Source organism: Halyomorpha halys, unplaced genomic scaffold (genome assembly GCF_000696795.3).
Source record: "Halyomorpha halys isolate HHAL.00 unplaced genomic scaffold, Hhal_1.1 Scaffold176.1, whole genome shotgun sequence".
NCBI lineage: Eukaryota > Metazoa > Arthropoda > Insecta > Hemiptera > Pentatomidae > Halyomorpha > Halyomorpha halys.
This window is the reverse complement of record NW_027106234.1, coordinates 936,351-958,863: the sequence shown is the minus strand read 5'-3', so window position 1 is coordinate 958,863 and position 22,513 is coordinate 936,351. Positions and strand designations below refer to the sequence as shown.

The window sequence follows — 22,513 nt, the reverse complement described above, 5'->3', positions numbered from 1 at the left end:
TCATACGGAGTCAAACATTATATAATAATCACTATGATACATTCGTTCTTATAATTAAGATTTATAGTTGTTATTGGAGTCCAGATTTTATTTGGATTATATATATATTAGCGGTAGAATAATAGAACATTATTGTTTAGGCAATCCCAGAGCACTATACTAAAATAATACTGAACGCATTTGAATGTGAGGCGCCGGATTGTCTGGTAGCAGACGTCTTGGAGAGTGAAGCCGCTATACAATGGCGTTTTACTGTTCCCTTGAAATCCCCAAAAAATATAAAAAATAAATCGGAAGGTCAAAGAGGTCTTTATTGCCAACATAAAACTGTTTACTGGAAGAATAGTGTTCGGCTGTTTTACTTCAGGAGGAGGGGGGAATCGCAAACAAGTTAACAAGAATATTTTTTAAGCTGTGAAAATTCAATACATTAAACTGCTTCCAAATAGAGGTACATCCACAGAGAACAAATCGAACTTGGTTCAGTAAAATAAAGTCTATTATTTATTTATTTATTTGTTTTAATATGCGGATCTGTCGAATTTTGTATTTTAACTTATTTATTCATTAAATTATTTTTTTTATTAATATTATTATTTTTATTTATTTATATATTTTTTTAAAAACTTATTTATCCATTCAAGTGCTTCTTGTAACCGGCTTTTTATTATATTTTCCTTTGAATCTATGTGTTAGTATTATTCTCGTAAAATGTATCTATTTGTTTGTTTTTGGTAAACTGATCTACTGCTGTGACTATAAAAGATGGTCTGATCTCACATTGCCGTCTAATATTGAATTTGTTTAGCGGGTCACCGAAGAGGATCTAGGAGGGTGAATTCCGGAGAGCGAATTGGTTGATCGGGTGAATTAAAAATTATGAAATGGTGAAATTGAAGGAACAGAAAAGGGAAAGAAAAAAGGAATGAATTGAAATATTTGTATTTGGTGTATAGGCCGAAATTGATTGTAAAAGGAAACTGTAGGGGAAAAAAAATGTTTTCTTTATATCTTATTATATTATGTAATTACATGTAATTTATATATGTCCGATTACGGATTGATAAGTATGCTGTGTGATATAGCAACCTGATGTATTTCGGCAGCATAGATGAATAAAGTATTTCTCTCTCTCTTGCTTCACAGAACGCAAAACTTTATACTTTGATTCAAAACTAATCTAGTGCAATTATTATAACAAGAAAACTACTCCATATATTGTAAAAACAGATGTTACAAAGTGGATACACACATAAATTATAACTGGTTTATTTATGTATACACACACAAACACACTGATATCTGTTGATATCAGAATTTGTGTTTTAAGGTTTCTGGGAGTGGTTATGAAAAATATAAATTTTAAATAATACAACAGTTTAACAAAAGATAACTTAGCTTCGGGAATACTCGGGCGATCTCGGTTTTTCCAAGATTTAAATACATCCGTTCGAACCGGATGTATTTATTTTTCCTTTTTTTCTCCTTTTGTTATTCATGAAATTCTGTAATATAATACACTTATTCATTTTCTATTATTGCTAACAATGAGAAGTGGTCATTGTTTTTTAAAATAAAAAAACATAATAAAAGTTACTTTAGAGAAAGATTGTATGAAAAATCGGCATTTTAGCTCTACTAAACTATTTCAATGAGAATAAGACCTATCTGATACTAAAGAGCACTTAATTGCTCATCGATTCACCGAATTTAATTAAAATTGTTTCAGCCTGTTTTTGGGAAAATGAAAAAAAAAAAACATGAAAAATCATTTCTATAAAATGGCGCATTTCGTTTTTGAGCTAGACAATTCACATACAAACACCATACACAGACCATTTTCCGAGAATGGACCCAGAGAACCTCAAAACGTATATTTCCGCCGAAATCTCGAATTCGAAATTTTACACGATCGCAATGCAATATATTCCATGTATAGGTAAGTGAAACTAAAAATAGTAGTACTATACTTCAGATGTAATAATAATAAAAAAATAGTTTACGTTATCCTATAAAAAATGTAAGTTGCTCCGTTTTTATGTATCTGAGTGTATATATATTTGATAAACCCTTCATAAATTTCAAAACCAACCTTTTCGGCAGAAACAGATCCGAGTCTTCTTCTCATAAAATTTCATGAAACAGCGTCACAAATGTATTACAGCCTTTTAAAAATCATAGTGCAAAATCATTTGAATACCAAAATTGAATTCAGCTATTATTCGCTCATTACTAAATAAACAACTTTAGCTTTGCACCGCCAATAAAATAATATAATATCTCAAAAACGAGACGATAATATGGCAATAAATATTTCCGTCCAAGTTGGATAAGAGTGATAAACAAATGTCAACAAGCGTTACAAGCTCATTAAGGTTTGCCGCAGACGATCGCGTGCCGTTGTGCCATGCGGGAATCTGCGTACAAAAGGCTTGCTATTGATTACAGTGGAAACTTAGAGCCTTATTTGAATTAGGATAATCCTCCTGCTAGGACCGTCTACACGTTTGTAAATACTCACCCACGACTGATTCCGTAAGAGGGTAAATGGGATGGGAGTTGGTCATTGTATGCTTATGTATTTTTTTTTTTAAATAATTTACATTTTAGTTATGACTGAACCTGGAGTATTCCAAGTAATTTCTTCAGTTATTTCAATGTTGAGGTGTAATCCAAATTTTTAAAATATTTAGATATTTTATTAAACGCTTCTTAATCGAAAAGTTAATGTATTCTCTAAATGTAAGGCAATAACACTGTATCATAAATTAAATTGCTCTGCTGCTAGATCCTTGAGAGAGATACCGGTAATTGTTTGGTAAGCGGGACAAGAAATATTATTGACTGATACAAAGAAAGATCCATTGCATAAAATGACTATGAGAAATATCAGACATTAGATGACCCATTCATTTTTACGGAAAAGTAATGTCCCAACCACTTAAGGCTTCGCTATACAGTTTTGAAGCAGAGAATAAATTTGAATAGTAGTATATGGAAATTATCTATAGTCAAAATGATACCCAAACCCCAAAAGCCTCCAAAACACCCACCCTCTTACCGTCCTATCTCTTACCAATTATTGGCAAAATCATCGAAAAACTCCTAGATTCTAATCATATAATCCCAGATCTCCAGTTTGGTTTTCGAACATCCCATTCCACTATCCAGCAATGTCATTGTGTAGTGGACGTTGTCTCATCTTCTTTAGAGTGCGGAATGAATTGTGCAGGAGTGTTGTTCGATATAGAGCAGGCTTTTGGTTGAGTCTGGCACCCGGGACTGCTTTATGAACTCCGTAAATTCCTACCTCCTACTTAGTTTCTCATCACCCGTTCTTTTCTCACTCTTGTACAGTTGTAAATTTCAATAAATATATTTTATGTATTATGAAACTGAATCTAAAAGTTGTTTTTTCAGCCGTGAAATGTTTCGTTTGTAAAGAAAATGTGTTAATATCCTGCCTTTACCAGGAACGATCTTCCCAACTTTAATAATTCGAAAAGGTCTTTCCTGTTCAAAAAATACATACCAGGTCAGAATACATTTTAATGTATGTATAATCAGTAATGTTGATCCTTATATTTGGAACTGATAGGTAACGATCGATAGACAAAAATACGTTTCCAGAGCTTTACTATCGCGATCAATTTGTTACACGATTTTCACCTTGAGAGCTGTATTTTACCGGGTTTGCTTTTATAATATCGAGAGCTTTTGACAAGTATAAACATCGGCTGTGATGTCAATAAACAAACTAAAATAACTACTCAAACCAACTTTTTCTAATTGCCGTATTGTACAATACGCCGACCAGTTTCCCATTTCTATATATATTTTTGGGAATGCGTTAAAACAAAACAGAATATTTTAGAAAAACATGCATTTTTTCATGGTCCTGTCCGTCATGATCCTGTCTTCTGAAATTTGTTTTTTTTTATGTTTTTAACATAACTTCCTCCTTATCTAGCACTCAAATATTACGCCCAATAAGGAGTAAGCACAAGGAAGGCAATTTGCTAAGCCTGCCCGTTCGTAAGAATTTAGCGATTTTTAAAGCGTATGGCTCATATTACTTAGTTATACCTTTACTTTTTTCCAAATAAATTGGAATGCTCATTTTTGTAATAACTATACGAGTACAGTAGCAAGTACTATTAACAGAAATAACTCTTAACCGTACCCTCGAATTCAATTTGTCGCTGGACCATAAACGAGCTGTATACCCTCCGTGGCTGAGGCAGCGAAACAAGATCCATAAACTCGAACCGCCACTCCTTGGATTGGAAATGCGCAGTTGGGAACCTGCCGCTTTGGAGAACTCTTTGATGACGCTTGCGCCCGAGCGCTGGGGGCTAAATTACATTTGTAATTTACTGCAAGTCGTAAAAAAATAACCTACCTAAATAGAGAGATTATTGTACCTCTTGAAAACCATAATTTTTATGGCGCTTTTTCCCTTTGGCTATATCTTCGCTAGCAACAGCCTGACCTTGTACTCAACGATATATAATTAATAAATTTGTCCAGAGCTTATATATATTTTATAATTATTTTCTTGAATATTAATCATGAAATGGCTTAATATTAATGGTACTAAAGGTCAGTTTGTACATAAATAATTTTTAATTGAACATAACCAGTTATTCTTAAATGAATTTATATTATTTTCTGTTTTTTTAATTATTGATCTCTTTGTATATCAAACAGTGAGAAGGACGTTGAAGTAATTTCAATACTTATTGTTTATATGGTATGTCCACCGAGAAAATTTACTTTAAATTATGAAAAATAATAATAATAAATAAGAACATAACACAACTTTAGCTTTCATTGTGGGAAATCTGGCAAAAACAAATTTTTATTTTTACAACATTTTTAGCTTTGGGACTGTCTCTATCCTAAAAAAAAAGATATGACACTATCAAAGCAAATCCATGATATGTTTATTTTTGTAATAAAAATGAAAATTAATGATTTATTATAATGATTATTTGAGAGTGGTTTATTTTATTATTAACACTCACAAATTTGATCCAAATATACTCTCAACATTTATTTTCAGAAACTCTCCAATATTTCGGCCCTCAGGGGATTTTCAATGAGACAACTTTAAATATTGATGTCATTGTTTAAAATATTTTTCTGCAGGCTAATTGCCCATGTCATATAAAAATTTTTATATTTTAAACCTAAAGTTTTTTTATATAAATAATTGTCTCTTTTTCTACTTATTAAGATCATTTATAACATAATGCCATAACAGTTATAAATGATGTTATATTTAAGGTTGTCTCCTTGAAAATGGCCAGAGGGCCGAAACGTTGTAGAGTTTCTGAAAATAAATGTTGAGAGTATATTTTGATCAAATTTGTGTGTGTTAATAAAAAAATGAAAATTATGTATTTATTTATATGAAAGTTTGCGTCTTGTAATATCATATCAAAACGATCCTTTCAGTTAAGCTTAATATCTTTTTTGTATTTTTTTCTTTGTTCTAGTAGAATTTAGAAGTATACAAAACAGCAAACTAATTTGCAATGTTTAAACTCAGGATAAGAAACCTGCAATCATCAAATTAAATACTATGTAAATTAGATTTTATAAACAAGTTTCAAAATTAAAAATATGACTTTAATAAATACCAATTTATAATATTTGTTTTTATTATTACTTTTTAACTTTGGCGTAATTTTTCGTACATAGTAGTCGGTTATTTATGCCTGCATAATAGGCTCATAATACGTTAGCATTTACAAATAATTTAAAAATACTGTTTTAAAGAGAGGTAACTATTTTTACTATCAATTCAAATATTACATTGAATCTCCATTGAGATATATATACAAATAAATAACAGTGCTAAAGTCATTCAATCTTATCACAGTAACAATGAAAATAATTAAATTAAATAAGAGCGAAATATTAAAACAGAATAATAAAGAAAATGAAAATGCTGAAATAAATATCTTAAATTTATAAATAGAAAAAACAGCCATACTAATGCACCATGTTTAAACTCAGGCTAGGGAACCTGGAGTCAAGCTTGATCCCCCCCTATTCTCAATTATGGAAGGGATAACAGGACTCGAAGATATCCAACAGCACTAGCAATGGAAGCCATTGGAGGCAGAGTAAGGGCGCTATGAAACAATTAAATGATCCAACTTTTAATATAAACTTATTTTACTGGATTAACTCAAATAATATCTTAACAGTTATGTTCAGTCGATCTTGATAATTACTGCTACTTTTTGATTGTTGATAGACTGTGGCCCCTATATTCGTAGTTAGGGACACTAATAAACAGGTTAGAGCTAGATGTGATTCATAACTGATTTTCCAAAATTCTAATTAACCATTCATATTATTAAATTTTGATTTCACAAGGCAAACAAACATATAAATAAATGCATAAATCAACAGGATTAGAAAATATCACCCAAAGTTTATTAAGAGTGCAGTCATTGAGGATAAAGACGGTTTGCTCTAACGGTCTCGGATTCACGCTGACACATGAACAAGTAATTTTCTAGGAAGTTCTTCAATGCCAAGAACTTGCTGTTCCAGACAGTTGGGCATCGGGCTAACCTAGACGTTTCGATTTTTAGATGACACAAGACGTATATAGAAGGTCGAGTCTCTTCTGGCCTAGGATTTAGTTTAAAATTAATTTTTTATGAGATGAATTAGAACGTTAAGAGTTTTGAAAAAAGAATGTCCTAGATTTATTAGTCGAACTTGTATCTATCTAACAATACCAAAAATATTCTCTACAAAAAAACAAAATTAGTAAGAATAATAACATAATTAGTATATATATTAATTAATATAAAATTAATAATTATTGTATTATATAATAATATATATTATATAAATAAATAAATTAATTAGTATATAAGATATAAAACATTAAAAAAAAAATGAATCTTCTTTGGTTAACTGTTAGCTAAAACCACTATCAAGCGAAACTTGAATAAAAGCTACACTAATAAAACAAAGTAAAATTTGTAATTTTTGTATCATTATAATGGCCAAAAAGATGCCATGACAGTGCTAAAACAAATTTAAAAAATCTTTTAATATTGATTTACTACTGTCCAAGTTTCAATTTCAACTCATTTCAAAAGGATAACAATAATCAACTATGATAAAATTAAAAAAAAAATTATCATCGAGTATACCAAGCCTCGCTAATGGTAATTTAAAACATACTATGTTGCATTTTTCCTTTCCGGCCGACTTGTGTTGAAGGAATAAAATTTCAGAACATATTTTAGAGTCCCGAAAGTCATTAAAATTTCTCTATTTTCTATGTATTTTGTAATGTTTGATAGGTCTACGACAATGATTTTTTTTTTTCTAGACATATTTTGACACATTCTATTTTGACACGATAAAAAAATAGTTAAAATATTTTAGTTAAATTTTCAATTAAGACCTGAATACAATAAAAACTTTTCTCCAAGATACACTCGTACAAGAAAATAAAGTTAATATGTATTTTAATATAAAAATGTTCTGGCACAGGAATGGTAATTCAAGTGCTTTTGGCAAGTAGGACATCGGTAAACAACAGCTATTTAATTAATTCATTATTCCTATAAAAAAAAAACGTTATTTTCCGAGGCCATATCATAACCAACATGAATGTATAGTTATCCTTGGAAACCTTTTTATTTAAGTGGGACTTGAAAATTCCCGTTGGTTGAAAAAACACCCATTTAGTAACAAACGCTAGTCAACAACTTCGCATCTAAAAAAAATTTAATATTCCTCCATAGTGTGACAAAACTGGATTGTGATGATTATTTTTCAAAAGTCATATGATTATTGATTATTATTATTATTTATATTTATATTATTATTTATGATTATTCCTCAGTATGATCGAGTTGGAGAGGAATTAAATTTGAAAATGTTAGTTTCAAAAGATTCTAAATGTCATTTTTACTAATAATAAGTACGTAAGTAATAATAAATAAGTACGTTTCAGATAAAAAATATAATATAAACAATTTCGAAACAACAAATCACTTGTCACGATTTAAGAAAGTTATAAATTTTATTTAAAATAAATACGAAAATGAAAAATATAATCACAAAATGAATTAAAAAATAAAGCCTATTTAGTTTCATTAATTTGTTTTAAATATTTTACAATTCGTATCGATCTTACTTCCAATAGCAAAGTTGGCAGAAACTGATCGGTAGGGTGGTTTCAATTTTCGCTTCTCAAGTAGCTTTGGATGAGAAAAAGAGTTACTGCAGGCGTCGGGTAATTGTATTAAATCAGCATAAAAATAGAATAAAATTAAAATGTCTTAATACATAATAATAAATAGAAACTTTAGTGCAGTGTATTAGAAATATATAAGAGATTTTTTTGAAAGCTAAGAGGAATGAAATTGCCTTCATGAAAATACGTTTTATTTTCACTTTTGTTCGATTTTTAATAGAATTAACAGAAAGATCTACCAATTTTAATAAAAATAATGATAGCAGGTATAAAACATAATAGAGACTTAAACTTCGAATTCCTGTTGTTTCCAATCATCAAAATCCTTCCTAAATGCTACTTACTTTGACACAAATAAAATCATCCATAAAGACCTTAATGTTCCATATGTAAATGATATAGTCCGAACCAGATATCAATCCTTCCATCACTAACTCCCTAGCAACCCAAACCCACTAGTTTCTAACCTTTTTCTTTCATTCCTAACAATCTCTGAGACGCCTGAAAAGAAGATGGCCATGAGACCCGCTAATGTAAAACGTCATTAGAGTGGGGTAGTTTCTCTACACGCCTGTAACACTCCAATTTAACTGAGATCAAATTTACTAAATGTACAGTTGTAAATAGCATTAAATAAATTTTAAAAAATGCTTCTGAAGTCCGTGAGTTAATTGAATGAGCAAGCATCGATTAATCTAATTGGAACGTGATGTGGTGGTCCAGAGCTATTGTTTGTAATTTTATGATACATGTGCAGTTTAATTTGATTGTTAGTATATTTGTCAAATGGAATAAAAAACATCACAACTAACAAAAATATTTGATTACCTTCTAATGTAGAAATGTTATTAGAGTGCTACCATTGGTTAGTTTCTCAGCAAGGCTGTATTAGACCATAATAATCTAACATTGAATTTATTAGATGTGTTTTTATGTTCATGCAGTTGCAAAGGTCAATAAATTAAAAATATATATATAATAGAGTATTTAGCATGAGACAGAGCAATGCTTTATTTAGCTATGTTGCCCAAATATATTGTGTTGCTACAATACACAGCATACCAATCAATCCATGATCGGACATATATAGTATACATATATTCACATGATATAACAAAAAAATTTTCCCGACCTTTTTGTTTTACAAGCAATACTCGTCTACACACTAAATACAAATCTTTTATTTTATTATTTTTTTTTTTAATTTAACAATTTGATTCCATTTGACAATTTTTTTCCCTCAGACTGACCCTCTGCAGTGATCCGCTACCCACATTCGATCCAATAAACAAATTAAACGAATTTAACATTAGACAGCAATGTAAAATCGAACCAAAGATATAATAGTCACAGCAGTATATCAGTTTACAAAAAAAAAATAAATAAAATAAATAAATAGATTTAGAAAAAAAACTATTATTTTAATATTAATGAATAATATATCTGAAACATCAAACCAATAACAATCACATATAAAATAAAATTATATCAAGATCTTTTTTTTTTAGCGATATTAAATGTGAAAATTCGAAAACTTAAAAGAAATAAAAGCAAAAATCGAAATTCAACCCCTGTTTAATATAAAATTATACAGTGCTAAATAATTAATGATTAAGTGACAGAGAATCATCGTTAAATCAACAAGGCGCGTCGAATCACGAAAAACAAAACGATGAGCTGGAAGGTTCCAGTATTGGTGTTCAGAGGAACTTCTATGGTAATCACGGGACAGGTCAGCTGTCCTTTCACATTTAAGGGACAAGACGAGATAAATTGGCCAGCTCCTTGTTACAAATATCTGAGTCTCTTGGAGCGGAGAAATCCTACGGGGACTCAGAAAGCGTAGGACGCCCTAACACCCACCAGCTATGAGTTCATCTCCATTTGTTCGCCAGCCTTCCTCACTAACAACTCTCAATGCCCAATTGGTCCTCCCTGGATGCTTGTTAATACGTGGATCAATCTATATTTAGATTTTAAAAATTAAAAAAAAAAAAGGAAATGCAAACTGATGTACATCGTATACGTATAAACTATAATTTTGTTAATTATTCCTCAACTATATAAGCGAAGGGTGTATGTTAACATACACAGTACACGAGTAGTGGTACCAATGCTGAATGTTATAATCTTCTCATATATATAAATAATCGACAGTATTAATTTAAATCAAGAAGAAGACGGTTAGGGATGAACAAAATAACAAGAGAACAAAAATAGTTAACGTATTTATTTGTAGACGTTTTGTCCCACTTTGTAGAGCTTCATCAGAGCTAAAAAGATACAAAAACAATTAAAAATATTTTGACATAATATGATAATTACAAAAGGTAAATTAAGTTAGGGTAAACATTATATAAATATAAGTTAAAACAACATAATATACAAAAAAAAAAGGAAAAGGATTTATTTAAATATTAAATAATTTTTATATTCTTATTATTGTCTATTTAATATGTATAATATTTTATTTACTTTCTTCATTTGTATATTATCTTGTTTTCACTTATATTTATAAAAGTTTAAACCTAATTATAAATTAATTTTTTTATTTTATGTATTTATCCTACTATGTCAAAATATTTTTGGTTTTTTTTGTATCTTTTTAGCCCAGATGAAGCTCTAAAAAGTAGGAAGAAAAGTCGCCAAATAAATATTTGTTAATTATTTTTGTTGTTTTGTGACCCATATCCCCCATCTTCTTCATAAGTTATAATCTTCTATATATCCTAAGAATCGACATGTGGTCAACAATCGATGGTCTGAATCCTTACGACATATTACATGTTTGTTACTTTTACACAATATAATTGAAAAAAAAAAAGGTAAAACGTTTTATTAAGCAACACAGATGATAACTAATATAAACTTTGTTAAATTTGTGATAACTCTCTTATTCAGTAATTATATTAAAATTGTTAACAATATTCATGTAGTAAAATTATGATTAAAACCGTTTCAAACTGACCTGGCGGCATCAACGTGTCCAGGAGCTACAGTAACGGTACCTTAACGCATCAACGATATCTATCCAAGTGAGACGTTTTAAATTTAAAAAAAATAATGTTTCCATTATCGTTCCATCAAAGAAATTGAATACGGGATCTAAAATAAATTGAAAAAAACAAAACACCATTTGCTCGGAGATGGCAGATATCAAGGAATCCAAGTGGTAATATTTCATTGGATCTATTCGGCGAACATGTGTTACTCCGCGTTGGCCATCCATCCTTACCATGTAGATTAAGACTGACACCAGGCCTCGGCTAAATTAAAAAAAAAAAATTGCTCCAGGGGACAATAACCTCAAGAGAAACCTCTTAACTAGGTGAACACCGACCGATTTCTGATTTAAAAATTGATTCTTCAAAACGGTGGAGTAGTTGAACACTTTAATTTGCATAAAGTTCTGAACAGGTTTTGAGATTTTATCGCTGGATAGAGCTAGCAGCGGATACAAGGTTTTGTAGTTGGTGGCCTTGAGATAGTGTGCATGTTACTATCCCGTCATTACTGGCTCTATTTTCAAGAGAAAATCAAATCGTTTTTCCAAGGGATTAAAAGCGTTATCCCAAATCTTTTGATTCTTATAAAAGAAAAAAATCAGTTAAAATTTTTTAAAATGTTCAAAGCCTCAAAATCTCATTCCCTCGGGCGAGGGAGCTCAAAAGAAGAAATTGGAAGTTCAATTATTGAAACTAAATCAAATCCCAACGATTCACTATTTCTTGTGAATAAACATTTGTAACCTGATTTTTTTCCTGGAATATAAATTTACTTGCTACAAGGCACATTATGTTTTATTTTTTTATTATTCCTTTTTATAAAATTAATTAATTTAATTTACTTATTTAAAGTTGAAAAAATCATTTCTTTTTTTTCGGCAAAGTCCTATACTGCCTAACCGTAGTTTGGGGTCAAAGTTTCCATTTTGCGGGACCACCACTCAATGAAAAAAGTCGCCCCAAGCCGGATTCGAACCGGCACTGCCAAAATACATCAAATTAGTAAGACGGTGTCTTAACCACTGAGCTACGGGAAGCCCTTAAAAAATCTTATAACTAATATAAATCTGTTATTCTTATAGGGTTATCCAGAAAATCATGTTTTTTCTCTATAAAAAAAATTTCATAAATGTTATTGAACATTTTTTGACTTTTGTCACCAGTTTTGGAATCTAAGATAAATTTCTTATAAGATAGGAACAGATTTGTAGAAAAATATCGTTTCAAGATCGTATTATGAAAATTCATAGCGAGAGATTCTTTCAGGTATTTCTAAAAATTGTTACATTAACTCATTTTGTTTGCTTTGGCCGTCATGCTAGTCTAACGAAACTTTTTTTTCCTACACACTGGTTGCTATATTATAGGAAATTCATCGTAGATTAAATAAACAGTAACAAAACTTGAAAAGTACTCAGTTAAAGGGGAGAAATATGAATTTTTATGTGGAAAAACGGGGTTTTCTTGAGCAAACCTTTAAAAATCATATCTAGACAAGGGATTAAGACAAAAATTATAATGTGGTGTAGATAGTTGACCGTAGATTAATATTCAGTTTTAGGCCTACCTTCTACGCCATAACCCCTGAAACTCAGGTCAAAACGTCGGCATAAAATAAATAAATATTTTTTTGTTTATTTATGTTGTTCTTTGCTGACCACACCCCCCGACAAACTTCTCCAATCATACAAAAATTATATTGGAGGAACTGAACGTTTTTGGTAAATTAATTACTGCTATTTCCTCACATTCTACATATTTATTTATTTCCATAAATCTTACTTATTTATGAACCTTATGATGGCGAAAAAGACTCCAAAATAATGCAAAAACGAGCATAGGGTTTTTTTATTAAACATCTCTAATATATCAGTAATGTATTTATATACGTATTCATTAGTAGACTATATTTTCTTTGTAACCATGCAATAATATTTTCATAATTATTTAAATTAACTGCTTTTTCAACTCCTAATTCTTTATACCACAATTGGAGTTCCAGCAATGGTCAGATTCTCTACTCAAGTTGAATGTTTGCGGCTTTAGCGCACTTGCTCAGCCTCCACTGACTCACTACCAGTGATGCGGCGAGAGGGATGCGCTGGGATCTTTTGAGATCTGCTCTACCCCTCACACGAGGGGGATAGAGTGGGCTCAGGGATCCTCAGGTTGATTGTGTAAATATTGTATATATTATTTTATTTATTTATTTTTCATACAGATAGTTTGATTATGTTCATTTTGTTTATTCTTTTGTTTGTATATATTTTAAGAGATTTTTTTTTTTAATTTAGTATGTATGAGATCATTCATCACTATTACCTATTGCCCACAACTGTGTGGCAGATTGTAATATCTATCAATAAATTAAAAAAAAGTAATTCTTTATGCCGATCAATAGATGTTGTCATCTGATCCGATTATTAATTTTCAAAGAAAAATTCTGTTTTTTAAACACAATTTTGTTACTAAATATTACACTACGCCTTCGTGGATCTAAAATTGCAACATTTATCACTCCTAATTTTTTTTTTTTTTTATTATTCTATTTAGAATTTTAAAAAGACAAAGGATGGAGAAGTTGACATGTAGGGCAGAATCTTGGATGATGGGAGAACGGAATGGAGTGTATTCTAACGGTTGATAGTCGTCGACTCGTATCATCAACTAGATGACTGTTCGCCGACATTATACCAACCGGCAGACGTATAATTTTGTTGGCTTGCTATTGTTTTTTGCGTATGCTGTTACCCGTTCTGACCGATTTCCGTTAATGCGCGCGCATACTGAGCATTCTTGGTATAACATTCATGAAAAAATATCTTTTAAGCATTTTTCGTAGTATTCAAAGTATATAAAATATTTTTTAATTAACTTTCTTAATAACAATTTTTTTTTAAATTTCAATTTTAAAATTTTGTAAAAAATTAATCCTGCTTAGCATTGTTGTAAGACGAGGATGATTACTTAGTTTTTAGTATAAATTTTAATATTACATAACCAATAGTCACTTTTAGGAAAAAAATATATATTATAATTAATCTATGTATATTAGTAAAAATTATTCATATCGTCGGTGCAAAGCTCGAAGTTGCTTTAGTGAAATTCGGCTTGAAAACTTTGTGTAAAATTTTTACCCGTCCTGGAAGGACATATATGATTATTGCTAGGATATTGTCTCGTTTGTGATATAATGTATAATTTATCGAGAGTAAAAATTCAAAGTAGTTTATATAAAAATGTTGCTATCTTGGATTTTCACTATTATCAATGTTCAGAAGAATGTATAAGATCACTATAGAGAAATGCTTTGTTTAGCCATGCTGCACAAATACAATGGGTTGCTACAATACACAGCATACCAATCAATCCATGATCGGACATATATATGATATATGATACATGACATAACAACAATGTTTTCCCTACTTTTTTTTATACAATACTCTTCTAGAAACTAAATACAAATACTTTTTTTTTTTTTTTTTTTTTATTTAACAAATTCATTGTATTTGACAATTTTATTTCATTCAATGGACAATTTTATTTTATTCAATGGACAATTTTATTTTATTCAATTGACAACTTTATTCTCCCTATTTCACCCCCTCAGATCTCCCCTTTCCAGTGATCCGCTACCCACGTTCGACCCGTTAAACAAATTTATCATTTATAGACAGCAATGTAAAATCAAACTAAGCCATAATAGTCACCGCAGTAAGTTAGTTTATAAAAAGAAACAAATAAATGTATACATTTAGAAACAAAAAGTTAAAAGATATAATTTAATGGATAAATAAGTTAAGGGAATACATAAGTTAAAACAAATCGATAGGACCAAAAAAAAAACCTTTGGGCTCCAACGGTCTCTGCTTTTCCCACTTAATATTTTTTTATTTATATACAATAATTCCAAGTAGTTTCAGTTCCATTAGTTTCTCATCAAACATAAAACCTGTATAGACTTAGACCAAATCCAAATGTTTTGGTACCATTGGAAATACGTGTTTCCTCTTATTATAATGTTAACAAAGAAGTATACATTTGCTAGATCTGAAGGTAATAAAAAGTTATTCGAATATATTTAAATAATTATAAATAAATTTTCTTATAACTCAAATTCAAATTGACTCAGTAGAATTGGATTCGTGCCACTTGGCATATTTCAACGTCCTTTTTTATACCGTCAGAATTAAATGTTGATCGGTTGAGTGTCATAGGTAGCTATAAAATTCATGATTTTTAAGATTATTAAGAACTGGCATAACAAATAAAGAATTAGTGAAAAATCAGTATGCTTAGAAAGAAAATGTTCGTTTTCAGCATATCAAAAAGAATCAAAATTGTCCAATAAAATTTCAAAACATTTCTTAATGTAGACCTGCTTTATAAACCTAGGTTCTAGGTAAGAAAAAAATTAAATATTGAGATCACGTTTTTAAATAGGCTTTGTAAATAGTAAATTTAAGTGGATAAAACTGAGTCCCTTGGGGAACACCTCATCGCATTTGATTATAATCAGTAATATTTATCAATGAAACGAATTTATTCTCTACTAAAATCAAATAAAAAATTGATAAACAATTTTATATTTGGGAAGCACACAGATTTGAGGCGAGGACCCCATAGACTCCTCTTGTGCTAATATTAGTGAAGTACACTACATCCGCCCAGTTCTATTTCAGCGCCACCTTGTATCATTCAATAGTCCATAGCTGTCTTCGCTCACATATATTTAAAAAATATTCCTATTGTTTATTCATCAAATTCATTTTATAAAACCTAGTTTATTTTATTTCTGAATGAATGTTATAAACAGATTGTAGGAGGATAATCCGGGTGGCGGTGAAAATAGTAAAAGAAAATTATTTTATGTAAACCAACGTTTTGCGCCACTTTGCAGGGCTTCTTCAGGGCTGTCAGATAGGAACACTGAGAACGACCATATTCCAATAATATCTTGACCAATGCAATATATCTTCCATATTATAAACACTATAAATTATAAACAATTGAGATAAATTAATAAGTTACTAAAGGGGAAAGCAAAATATAAATTAGGATGAAATGATGTAATGTTAGTTTACTTAGACTGAATAAACAACATTAAAGTATATTTTTTTGTCCTGAAAATTTATTTTAATTATCAAATGAGTTTAAATACTCTTCCTCCCATCATTGGTTACGGAATCAAAACAAAAATTCTGAAATTAGAAATTATAATGTACATTAATGTGGGAATGGGTAGCTCAATGGTAAGGGATTGAATTAAAAACTCCAAGGACCCTGGTTCGAATATGGCTGTGCCAGATAATTATATTTTGAGTAAGCCCTGTGGGTTCAGGATCCCTATCGGGGTGCACCCAGCATAATTAGGTGGGTACCCTTTGGTCTAGTAACAGTACTTACTTACTAAATACAATTCAGGGGTGCAGAACCTTCATGGATTTTTTTTTTTTAATGTAAATTAATATAACAAAAAATCCCTGTAACATAAATAAATGGTATATAGACTTTTGACTTTCGTTATTTTTGTCCATTAAGCAGGTATACATTTGTAAAGCTGTTTTTCATTATTTAAATTATTTATTCATGTTCAAAAAAAATCTAAAAAAATGCATTTTATATCGGCAGGATTTGTTAAGTACAATACTAAATGAAAGAAATCGACACAAATTAGTCTTTGCTAATAATTTTCATAACATTATGAATATTTGCATTTTACTAATTTATTTCATTAAAAAATAAATTAGAATTTTATAAATCGCTTCGGAGTGAATTTGGCGCCCAGCTAAAATATCTCCAGGACACTCCGCACAACAATATACACACAACACTTACGTCAGAACCTCTTTATTATTGATACAACGTGTCTGAAGCGAAGATGCAGCCAAGCATACTACATTAAAATCGCGTAGCAGTCAGAATTTTAAAAGGAGATCTTAAAGCGATTTTTTTTTATTAATATAAGGCAATCCACGGCGAAGGTGATGCATGGATATCGACTGACCTCTCGAAAACATTCCTAATATCATCATATTGATACTAAAAAATATAGAGTGATTTCATAGCAATAGTCAATGTTAAGAAACATACAAAAATAAGATAAAACTAAGAGAGAAAAGATTTTTTTTTTTTAATGTTAGCTCAGTAAGTCAAAGACTGCTGTCTCTCCACTAACCGAGGGTCTTTAAAAAAAAAATGTTAAAGGATTGTCTAGGAAGAAAACTAGGTTCCTGATTCAAAATGTTAAATTCAAGAACGTGAGCTTAGCGTCATTTTACAGTCGTTAGCTTTACTCACGACCAGGTGAAAGGTCAGCTACCAACTTTATAAAGAGTTAAAAGTTAGAAGGGTCAAAAGAATTCACTTGAACAAGTGGATAATCAACCCAAAGCAACGTCTGATAAAATGATGGGATATACATTGTCACTATTCTCTATAGTTAGTGTGTGTATTTTCTTTTATGAAACCTACAAAAGACAGCATAGCATTGGAAAGTGTATATTATTAGGTTATTGTTAGAAAGTCAACTATTTCTCAAACAGCATTCAACGTTTTGCCATTTCAATCATCCTAGATTGTACATTCTACATCAACATTTTAACATTTAACGTATTCGTTCAGGACATTATAATCTGAATTGTTAATCCATGTTAAACTACACCTGTGGTTTTTCTGTATAAGATAATAAGTAGGTAATTATAGACGATCTGCGTACACTAGTAACTCAAAAAATAGATAAATTGATTGTAAAAAGTTTAATTTTTCTTAATTAATTAATTTAATAATTCTTAATTTTTTTCTTAGATCTGGGATATTTACAGCCTGCACAATGAAGAGTAAATAACTCCTTCAAATGTCCGTAAAGTTTTAGAAATATTTAATTTTAATTTTTTTTGAAAGATACAACCCAATACATTGATAGGAAATTTAATCATCTTTAATTTTGTACTTCTTACATTTTTTAGGAAGCTTTAAAGTATATTTATTTGAGTTTTTTTAAGGAAAAAAAAGGCTATTCTGCCCAGGTCAAAACAACAATTTTCACATTAATAACCAAAAATTAAAATTCATTTCAATCATTTAGTTCCAAAATTGTATTAAGGTTGTTCCGGAGGATGGCCGGATTGGCCGAAACGTCGGACTTGTAAGAAAAATAAAATGTGTTGAGACTAAAATTGATAAAAATTAAATTATTTATTTAAGCAACATTAACCAGTCTCAAGAAAGTATCTAAGATAATAAGTAAAATAAATTTTTTTATTGATGCCTAAGATGAGAACATATAAAATAATAAAACTAATGATTAACAATTATCGATGAAGTTAAAAATTAGAAACATATATATATAAAACACACTTATGGTTTGTATAAGTAGAAATTCATTATAAACATTAGATATTGTTGCAGTACTAATGCTATAAGTTTGAATCTTGGATCATACTCTTGGTATTTATTAATAAATATTACAACCTGCCAGCCTTATAAATTACAAGTTAGTTCTCTATGGAGAGATTCTGTGGATGGGATTAACAGTTTTTATTTTATTATGTTTCTAAATAATAATATAATTTTATAAGCATATCTTTAATTCTTTTTCTTGAAAAAATAATTAATAAATTAAGTAGTTATTGAGCTTAAATGTAATAAATAATATTATGAGGAACGTTTCAATAAGGGAGAAGGGGCGGTGGTACCCCTCCCCCCCAATAATTTAAGAATCCAAAATATTGGGAAATTTTATGATTGAGAACCTAATTCAGACTGTGTAAAAAAGTTTACTCCAAGATTTAATTTAATTTTAAACCAATAATAAATACCTTTTAAGTTAAGAAATTCTGATTTTATACACATAGTGTAATTTTTGGATTATTTTTTTCGAATGCCAACACTTGCAATAGGTAAATAAAAAGTACAAACCCAAAAGAGTAAAGAAAACTAAAATATTTCATAATATAGTTAGAAAAAAAGAAAGAAACATTGTTAGGAAATTAAAAACTTAGCCCCTCCCAATAAATTGTTGTAGTAACGCCCCTGATTATTATACTGAAAAAATAAAATAAAAACATGTTGGGGCCCTCAGGTGTGAAACTTTCCAATATTTACTGATATTTAAAGTTATGACTTTTTAGAAAAGGTAAAAATTGTTTCAATTAGCAGTCTAAACTTCTAAATATTACTAACAACTGAAAAAATAATGGTTGACATTAAAATAAAAAATAAAAAAATTAAATAAAAATCTTACCTTTAAGTGGTTGTTATTTCTGCCTGGAGCCAGAATCCACTCCCAGCACATTTCAGCTCATTTTCCACGAAATCTAGGAAATAAAATTTTTAACATGAAAATATGATATAGTTTTAAGCATTTATAAATTATATATGCATACATATAAATATAAATACTGCTATTACTACTCTAGAAAGTAATAAAAAATGAAAAATAAATAAATAGAAATGCATGAGCAATGCTCCCCTGCATGCGACGCTTCTTTAAATATCTATGATTTTAAGAAATTAGTGGTTTTTCTTTGAGTAAATCAATTTCTTTCTTTTTTTTTTTTTTAGAGCAATTGTTAAGACAATATTTTATCAGAAATTACATATTTTTTTCAAACAACAATTTTTTCACTTTGTACAATCAAAGGTCTCCTGGCTTGGCTGTAGTAAGTAATAAAAAATGAAAAATAAAATAAATAAATAGAAATTCATAATGCATGAGCAGTGCTCCTCTCCACGTGACACTTCTTTAAATTCTTATGATTTTAAGAAATTAGTGGTTTTTCTATATGTAAAACAATTTCTTTTTTTTTTTTTTAGAGAAATTATTAAGACAATGTTTTATCAGAAATTACTATTTTTTTTCCTTCTTCAAACAACAATATTTTCATATTGTACAACAAAATATATTTTACCCATTAATTGCTAAATTGAATGAATGTTAACATATAAAAATAAGCAAGTAATAAGTAATATTATTATAAAAAGTTCGTGCACAATGTTCCTTCGTTTCTCTTTAATCAATTTATCACGTCACTTGGTCTAACATCGTAATTTCAACATATTTACGTATGATATTATGGATAGCGAACTATATTATACATTAAATAAAAATTTTAGAATTTTTCGTAAGGTAAATAAATATAAATAGTTTCGGGGGGAGGGGGAGGAACGAAATAAACTTTAAATTATTCTAATCATGTGAAAAATACAGAATATTAAATTATGAGTTTCAATTTTATTTGTCAATTTTTTTTTTAGTTCATAACTGATTATTTAAATTTAAAATATCAGGTATATAAGAGCGTATTATAATTACTTTTATTTAATTAATTATAGGTTTGATGGACTGTATCACGTACGAGAAAATGCATCTCGGATATTTAATTTTTCTTTATTTTTATACTTATTTCAGTTTTATAAATGAACACAACTCATAGTAATAATTTCCTTTGGCCACTCTAATTACAGAAGAAAAAAAGAAAAAAACTGAAGGTAAGTTGGATTAAAATTCTCGAAGAGGATTTAGCAGCTTACAGTTTTAAAGAAGAGGTTTTCCTGGCCTGGATTTAGAGAAAAAAAAAGAATTTCTGAGACTAATTTGGAAAGAGGTTCATTTTCAGTGAAGGGGTTTTTGAAAAAAAAATACTTTGCATCAATAGTTTAAATTAAATTTTTATTTTGGGCATCTCCAATTTTTAATTAGCCTATTTTATTCTATGTAATATGTATATGTATTAATAAAATTGTGTTTTAATTTTCCAACGACTAATAAAGCTGATAAATTGTTAATAACAAAGCAATGAAATCTGTGAGCCTATAAACTAGAAATTTAAATAAAATAATATGATCTCAAACGCGTCATAAAATAAGTAAATAAAAATTTATATCATATGTTTGTAATTGGAGACTAAAATAAATATTAATTTTTATTTCAAAAGAGTTTTATATTAATCTTGTAGATATAGTATTTATATTAATCTTCGGCTACTGTCATAAAGTTTATACTATGGTAGAGACCATGGTTCATTTAAACCCAAAACATTTTTATTTGTTTCAAAAAGAATAAAATTAAACTAAAATTTATTAAAAAAAAATCAATTTTTATCAAACTGCTGTTCAATACTTTTTATCGAGTTATCTTTCTAAATAAAAATTATTTCATAAAAGTTGACCATTATTTTTTTTTTAAATAAAAATTATAAAGTTATTGTTGTAAAATTTATTTTAAAAAAATTCATTACGGTTTGTTACCAATAGCTAATTGTTTATAACAATATGCTGTATTACAGGCAGTCACTAAGCGATAAATTTTAAGATAAAATTTAAGGCCTTATGATATTTATCTGGAGTGGAGGATTTCATCCAGGGTTACCTTTTGCCATTTCGTAATTATCGATTGCAAATTCCGTCCGATATCCACGGCTATTCTTGGAGGAACTTTTCAATGGGCTTGCTACGATGAATGGAGGCTAGAATGAAAAGATAATCACTTCTTCAGAATACCCGGATCTACAGCTGATAAGGCGATATCGAGTTTTTGTCGAAAGAAATATTACTAATATTAATACCTCTATTCATTCACTTTTAGACTGTTATATTGTCTGTTACTTTGTTTTTTACAGGAAATATGGACACTGCAGGATTTCCGATAGGGAAGAAACATTCTTTTCAAAAAAGTGGATGGAATTTCTTTAAGAAACGTCTCGTTAAAAATCAAATACGTAATATATTTTTATTAATAATATTAATATAATTAGTAATATATTTATTTTAAGTACTACCAATGGGTTTCTTCCCAAGACTTCCAAGTGTTTGAAAAATACCACATATTTACTTATTGTAAATTTTTTATCAGTTGTAAATTACAATAAATAAATAAAATAAAAATTATTCTCACTTGCCTCTATATGAAATGAAGTTTGCGGAGAACAGGCAATGTGATATATATATTTTTTAAGTTGAGTTATTGGTGGGTAAGTATTTGTATATTCCTATGAGATCGAGCATACAAAAATAAAATTTTTAATAGAGTGGTTGAATTATTAGGTGATAAATTATAAATTTATTTATGGTTATATAACCCTCTATCAAATCTTTTTATGGCCCTATAGCTTTATAGTCAATATAAGAATATGAAATGAGACTGCAATTCTAAAGTAGGTTTATAACCTGAAGCTTATATTGGATATATTTTTAACATTGAAGGTTAAAAGTTTTAGTATTTAACTTCAAGCTTTACTATAATAATTAATAATTTATTATCAAT

At 29.1% G+C, this 22,513-nt stretch overlaps 1 protein-coding gene across 1 annotated transcript in view; it reads right to left on the bottom strand.

The window, feature by feature from the left end:
- LOC106679082 (semaphorin-1A) overlaps positions 1–22,513 on the bottom strand; it is a gene marked incomplete in the record, with an annotated part of 426,223 nt that overhangs the window by 46,362 nt on the left and 357,348 nt on the right. The window contains 1 exon segment of the mRNA XM_067044604.1: positions 19,493–19,565.